This window comes from Urocitellus parryii, chromosome 1 (genome assembly GCF_045843805.1).
Source record: "Urocitellus parryii isolate mUroPar1 chromosome 1, mUroPar1.hap1, whole genome shotgun sequence".
NCBI classification, from domain to species: domain Eukaryota; kingdom Metazoa; phylum Chordata; class Mammalia; order Rodentia; family Sciuridae; genus Urocitellus; species Urocitellus parryii.
The window spans coordinates 71,876,774-71,883,958 of record NC_135531.1 but is presented as its reverse complement, the minus strand read 5'-3'; the positions used below and the strand labels follow the sequence as shown (position 1 = coordinate 71,883,958).

General features: G+C 34.0%; 1 pseudogene; it reads right to left on the bottom strand.

The window, feature by feature from the left end:
• Positions 1-2,198: 2,198 nt before the first annotated feature.
• Positions 2,199-5,483, bottom strand: LOC113196725 (NADH dehydrogenase [ubiquinone] 1 beta subcomplex subunit 8, mitochondrial-like; annotated as a pseudogene).
• Between the last annotated feature and the right edge of the window lie 1,702 nt (positions 5,484-7,185).

The window sequence follows — 7,185 nt, the reverse complement described above, 5'->3', positions numbered from 1 at the left end:
GTGTGATTCCATATGACATAAATAGAGACATGACCAAAATATGATCAATGCCCAGAAGAGGAACACTTAACCTGACATCAAAAGTATAAATATATCTAGTTAAAGTCTGGGTTTTCTTTTTCAATAAAAATCTAAGCTGAATCCTGAAGAATAAGTTGAAGAAATCCAGGTATACAAAGTAGAGATGTTATTTAAGGACTAGAAGTATGAAACTATAATATACACTCGGGGAACTATAAATTATTTTATTTTTGTAGGAAACATATTTAAAAGCTGAGTAGGTGAGACTAAATAGATAACAAATGCCACATTATAAAGGGCCACCTTTGCTGAGCTAAAAGCATTATTTCATTTTGAAAACTAGGAAGACTGTCAAAGAGATTTAGAGTCCTAACATGAAGAGATACAGATTGCATGGAATGCACTATGGCCAGAGTGTGTAGTCCAGCACAAAACTATGATAAGCAACAGGAAAATTAGTTAGAGGACTCTTTGCTGTGATCTAGATTTGGAATCCACCAGCAACACCAAGAAAAGAGCAAGGGATAAAACCGAGATACTTATGTAGGCTACACACAGAGGTTTAATAATGAATTAAAGACTGAGGGAAAACTGTGAAAAGCGGGGAAGGTCATATCTAGGCTCCTCTCTTGGAAGACTGGGTGTAAGCATTATTGTTCTGCATTGCTTGAAATCATGATATGTTTATCTTTAGCACTACTCCTTCTTCCACTTATTCCTTTAACATCATATTCCCTTTGCCCTCAACAATGAACAACTAGAAAATTAAGGTGCCCTGAACTATTTTACTCCATTCCATGCAAGCACATGATTATAATTAATACTTTGCTGGCTCTTATTTTAAGGGACCTTCTACTTACCTCTCCTTAAATACAAAAGTTTCTAGGAAAGAAATTTGTTTGTGAAACCAACATCTGCACTTCCATGTCTACAGCAACACCATTCACTATATCCAAAATACAGAATTAACACAGGTGTCCATTGACAGATGAATGGATTAAGAAAATGTGGTGTACAAAAAGAATGAAATGCTGCCATGAATAGCAAAATTATGAGACTATAGGACATTATGTTAAGGGAAATAAGTCATTCCTACAAAGACAATTGACACAAGCTCTCACTTATATGTTTAAGCTAAAATGTTGATCTTATGGAAGTAAAGAATAGATAGTTATTACCCAAGCCTAGGAAAGGTGTGATGAAGAGAGATGGAGAGAAAATGGTTAACAGGTATAGGGGTGCCCTTGGATAGGAGGAAAAACTTCTAATGGTTTATAGCACAGTAGGATAACCATGGCTGACAATTATTAATTATACATCTCAAAATAGCTAGTAGAGAAGATTTTGAATGTTTTTAACACAAAGAAATGGTAAATGTTTGAGGTGATGGATTTGCCAATTACCCTAATCTGATCATTATACATTGTATATATGTATTGAAGTGTCACACAGTACCCCATAAATACATGCAATTATTTTGTCAATTAAAAATAAAAATATATTAAAAAAGACAAACCAACCAGTGACAAATTATGATTCATGAATCCTTCACTGTTGAAAGACTTATTAAGGCTTAATAATTTATATAATAGAGTACTAAGATATTAAATTAGGTTGTGCAATTTTATTTTTGGAAATTCCAAGTAAACAGATGTAGATAACTAACTAAAATTTTCATTCCTCATCTAGAAAACTGCAAATATCAGATACATTACCAGTATGGATTAGGCACATATTTCTGACATTCTTTATTAATGTTGAATATTTCACAAAAAGATAGTTATTTAAGGCTGTGTACCAAGGAAAATTATTATGCCTGTTACAAATGAGAAAAAGCAATATTTTTTTCAGTAGAACTTAATTTGACTTCTTATTAAACTATTTTACCTAACAGTCTCCTACATGTTATGCAATTATATTATGCTACATTATGCAATTATATCATGTTATGTTATACTTATTGTATTTGTATCACATTAGCTTACCTAAGCCAGTTAGAATATGGTTATTGTAACAAAGGTTGCTGATCTCCCACATTTTTCATTCTCTCTTCTTTTCTTTTATAATGTAACCTGCCTTCATGGTCACCCAGTAACCCTTCTAGCTACCTGAATCTTATAACTAAGTTATTATTAGTGGAACATGGGTGAACATGTACATCTCTAACATCTTAAAGATTATTTTGTTTGGTCACCCCCTTTTCTCTTCTCCTTTTCCTATGGATTGACAAAAGTCAAAAATAGAAAACTTTCTTGGATGCATAGATATATTAAATTATATTATGTTAAAACTTTTAAAGACAGTAGTGTCAATCCACCAGCTTCGCTCCATGAACCCTTTCCAGGCTTCCCTCAGTGACCATTTTCTTCTGAAGAGTTATATAAGAGACAGAAATACACATCTACTTTTGTGAAGGCTCTGTATTTTCTGGTCTCTGTTAAAGAAGCTTAGGCTATATTCAGACACAGACTAGTGATAACAAAGGCATGGTTTTCAATCCCAGTGTAAGCCAGTGTTCTTCACATTCCTGAACAACTCTCTCCAACACACATCATAAAAGGAAAAACTTTTACAAAGGAACTGAGCAGAGTTAGAGGGATGAGGGAACACATAAATCAGCAAAATTCTCACCAGGACTGGGAAGATGATGAATAATAACATGAACTGTTCAACTTCCCTTTCTTCTACCCTCTTTTCCAACTTTTCAATAACTTCTGAGTTCAACAATTGGGAATCAAATCTGTGAAAGATGGATCATCAAAACAATATCTGACGGAAACTTGGGACTCTTAGAGACATTGATAATGATCCATAGAGTTATCAGAAGGTAAGCACTAAACCATCATGACTGATAAACGACCAAGTGTGTATCTTTCAACAAACACTAAATTGACATGCCTTTATCACACTGAGAGCTCACAGCTGGTTAGTGCCTTAGTCATTTGGAATTTTATTCTGAAAAAAGAAAAAAAATTCTCATTTTCACTTCTTGCCTCCAACAAACTATATTTGGATTTTATACTTTAGACAATGACATCTTTCTTCTAAAAACTAAATTGTAAAGGTTTAAGGGTATTGTTCATCAGCTTGTTTAAAATGCATTTAAACTCATATTTATAGTATAATGAAAACATAAATATCTTGAAGTAAGAATAAACACTATGTCTAAAAGTGTTTCATTCCAAGAGTCTGTGGAAATCTTTATAAATGGGCAGTGGAAATATCACACTGCCTAATTCAATTTATGATCTACCTCTGGTAGACCAGAAAATTTGTACTTTTCTTCAGAAGTCAGCTTTACCTGGGAACAGGACAGGGTGTGAAACTGAGAGTAAAGCCTCAAAGTAATGTGGTTGACAGTGAAATGCACATTAGTGTAATTTAGGTTATTTCTGCCCCTGCTCACAGAGCATTCAGAGTTACCAAAACACTCATAATAGAATTCCTTCCAAAAATAAGATTGATCTTTTATCTACTGCATTCAGAGCTGGTTTTCATGACTCCAAGGTGTTTTATAAGGGCTACTAATGCCAAAGATTTATCTTTCAGTAATAAAACAAGGACCCATAAGAGGTTGAACTGTCTCCTAACCATTTAGACTTTGATACATTCAAAGTGTTAGTCATAGTTGAATAGAAGTGTTCCTTGAGAAGTTAATGTTGGCTTTAACAAAGAAACTGGTTAAATACAACTGAATACAGTTGAGTAAAGCAGAATGAGTTAATATATCTGGGGTTTTGATCATTGTTTTCTGATGTTAAAATAACATGAGAAAAAATAAAACTTTTCATAAGGGAAAGAAGTAATTGCTGGTAGCTCTTTAAGGACACTTACCTATCAATTTGCAAATAAATACACAAGTTAGCCTCCCCCCAAATATTCTTGTATCATTTAATCAGATTTATTTGAAGTAAACTTTAGTTTCTGTAGTATTATTATCATTCTATTTTGGAATGACTTTTTTTCAAAATCAATTTTCTATTGGGTAAATTTCTTAAAATTCAGAATTTTTGTAAAATTAAAATTTCAAAATTTAGTCTTCTATAATTTTTTGCAATGTAAATGGGGTAAAGAAATAAAAATAAATGTATAGATGATTACTATATTTGTTAAACTTCTTTTTCAGAATAAGTATATGTACTATAAGGTCAAAACATGAAATTGTATGGAAAGAGTTATAGTGTTAAACATAGAAGTTACTAGTAGGTACAGTTTTATTGGCCTAAAATGACTTTGTTGCTTTGAGAAACAATTTACTTTTATCTAGTTTGAGCAGAGTATCAGGAATGAGAGACAAATAAAACTATTTGGCAAGAAGGACAAATAGAATATATTAATATACCCGAAGACTGAGTGATTAAAACTCTTTTTTGCCATGATAACACATCTTTTTTTCACTAAAAAAATCTAAGAATGTCCATATTGATTCTTAAAAACTCTTTCATCTAAATGGCAGCAAGTAAGCCCAAACTAAGTAGAACATAATTTATGTATCTTAGTTTCCAAAATGTTGTTAATATTTTTACATATAATCATTATTTGTTGGTAGGCAGCAAAAGACAGGAAAGAAAGAAGCAAGTTATAACACAATTATCAAATAATCTGAAATAGGCAAATTTTCTCTCATTTGAAATTTTTTGAAATCTGCTAATTTATCAATATCAAATGCAAGAATAAAATATTCTTAGAACTTACTAAATACTAAATAAAGTCCACACAAGTCATCTTTCCAGTAGACCAGAGGAAAAATTAGGAAAGACACATATTTTTCCTCTAAAAAATAAATAACATGGCTCCATTACCTCCCCTGCTTGATCCATGGGTACATCCATAATATGGTATTTCAACAGCTTTACAAACATCTCAATATTGGAGACATATACTGCTATATATATTAACCAAATTCTCACATATTCCAGTTGCTATGTCAAAGAGTAACAGTAGATTATTTGATCCAAGTACAGATTATTATAAGAATACTGCCTCAGCTCCACAGGCTGCTACGTGGGATAATTCTGTCTCACCCAGAATATGAAGATCTTGAAGACCATGAAGCCAAAAAGGTGCTTACACACAGTATTCCGTGAAACAGGTGTGTGGTATATATTCACATGGTTCATGATGGACATGTCCAGGTTCCAGTGTATTGGTTAACCCCAGTTCAACCTTAGGTCTATGTGGTCCCAGTCATACCATGGATCCCTCTCATGCTGTGAGCAATCAGGGAACTTTGGATGGTCATCATACCCCATGCCATCATCCAGGGAAAGTTCTCCTAGTCTTCCACATGCATACTATACTTCTTGGTGGTGGCTGCTGGCTCTTCTGGGGTCTTAGAATGAGGCCCTGACAGCATGTCCTTGGTAATATGGGAGGCTGTCCATGGCCCCTAGCAGCTCAATGTTCTGAACAGCCCTTCACAGCCACCAAACTCCCAGGGGCCCTGAGCCGGCTGCTAACATATTCACATTCCTTGGGCTTCCAGACTTTTTATCAATATTTTCATAACTTGTGTCTTTGCCTCCAATATCCTTCTCTTCTATATATTGTTGCCAAATTAACTTCCTGAATTATAATTTCCTATTATACCACTTGTATGTTTCATAACTTTTTATTCTAGCCTTGAAACCAAGGCTTCTTAACTGTGTGATATTGGATGCATATCACTCTCTGATCTGTTTCATATGTAAAAATACAAGTGTTAGACTAGACAATCTAACATCCACTTTACCGTATTTTCTCTATTCACATTATCCCCCCAAATTTATGGACTTCCCTTACTTTATACAAGGAATCTTGGCCAGATGTTGATCCTCTGTCTAGCATATTTTCTATGTGTCTCCTTCAGTACATCCTTCTTCCTTCTCTACCTCTTCCATGTGCTGGAGAAAAACATCTCCTTAGCATACCACCCGGGCTCCCTCACCCACCAGCTTCTCTTAGCATTCAGCAAATGGGAGCTACTGACTAAAGTCAGGTGGTGCAAGGAGAGAAGCCTGTGTCTTTTTTTTTTTTTTTTCCCTGAATCTTTCTTTATTCAGGGATCATGTCCCTGGCAGTTGTTGTTCCCTTTGTGACCATAGCTCCTGCCAGAAGGCCTAATGGATTCCAGAACTTACTGATGTCTGCCTACCTTCTCCTTAAAACTAGTTTTGTTGAATAACCTTGCTCACACTTTTGTGTTTAGTCTCTCAATTAGGCTCTTCATTTAAATCACTTGATGGGAACCTGACTCAATGTGTCTGAAAAAAATAAAATAAAATTTTTAAATACCAATGTTTGTTGAGGAACAGGATGAAGACTAGGGGAGAGAGGAGAGGGTAGGGAATATAATGGGGAAGAATATTGATCAAATTATGATTTTAGGAAAAAATATGTTTTTATCTATGTACAAATATGTTATTATGAAATATTTCTGTATAATTGATATGCTCTAATAATTTTTAAAAAAGCTCAGGTAGAATACTGTATAAAAGCTTCTCATCTCAGAGGCTGGGGCTGTAGCTCAGTGGCAGAGTGCTTATCTAGCCTGCGTGAGATACTGAATTTGATTCTTAGCACCACATAAAAATAAACAAATAAAAGAAAGGCATGTTGTCCATACACAACTACCAACAAAAATTAAAAATAAAAAATCTCCTCATCTCTTGGCAAATTAGAAATTTTTAACACTTCACATTATCACTGGAGGCCAGATATGAACCAACTAATCTTTTCATTCCAGCAGAAATTACAGAAAAAAAAATTCTTACCACAAAATTTAGTCACTTAATAATTTTTTCCAATAGACTAAGGACACATAAGAAAGAAATATGAACAAGAGCAGGCATTACATAAAGTAAAACCACTGCCTACTTGCTGAAAAATGCCCCCAAATAGAGCAATAACCCAAATTCAGAGGAAGTATTGTAAGACTTTTGAAAACAGGTGCTCTGGAGTTAATGAAACATACTAGAAAGAGGAGATCTTTCAAAGTATCCTTAGGCATCCACTATACCTTCCAATTACAAGTAATCTCAAAGCACCATTTACACAATTTTCCATCAGGCATCTATCTCTTATCATTGGACTACTTACTGAAAAGTCTCACATTGGACTGTTACATATTCTTTCCCTTGTGTTGATTACCATTTGTGTAAGTGCTAACCAGAGAAATAGGCTAAT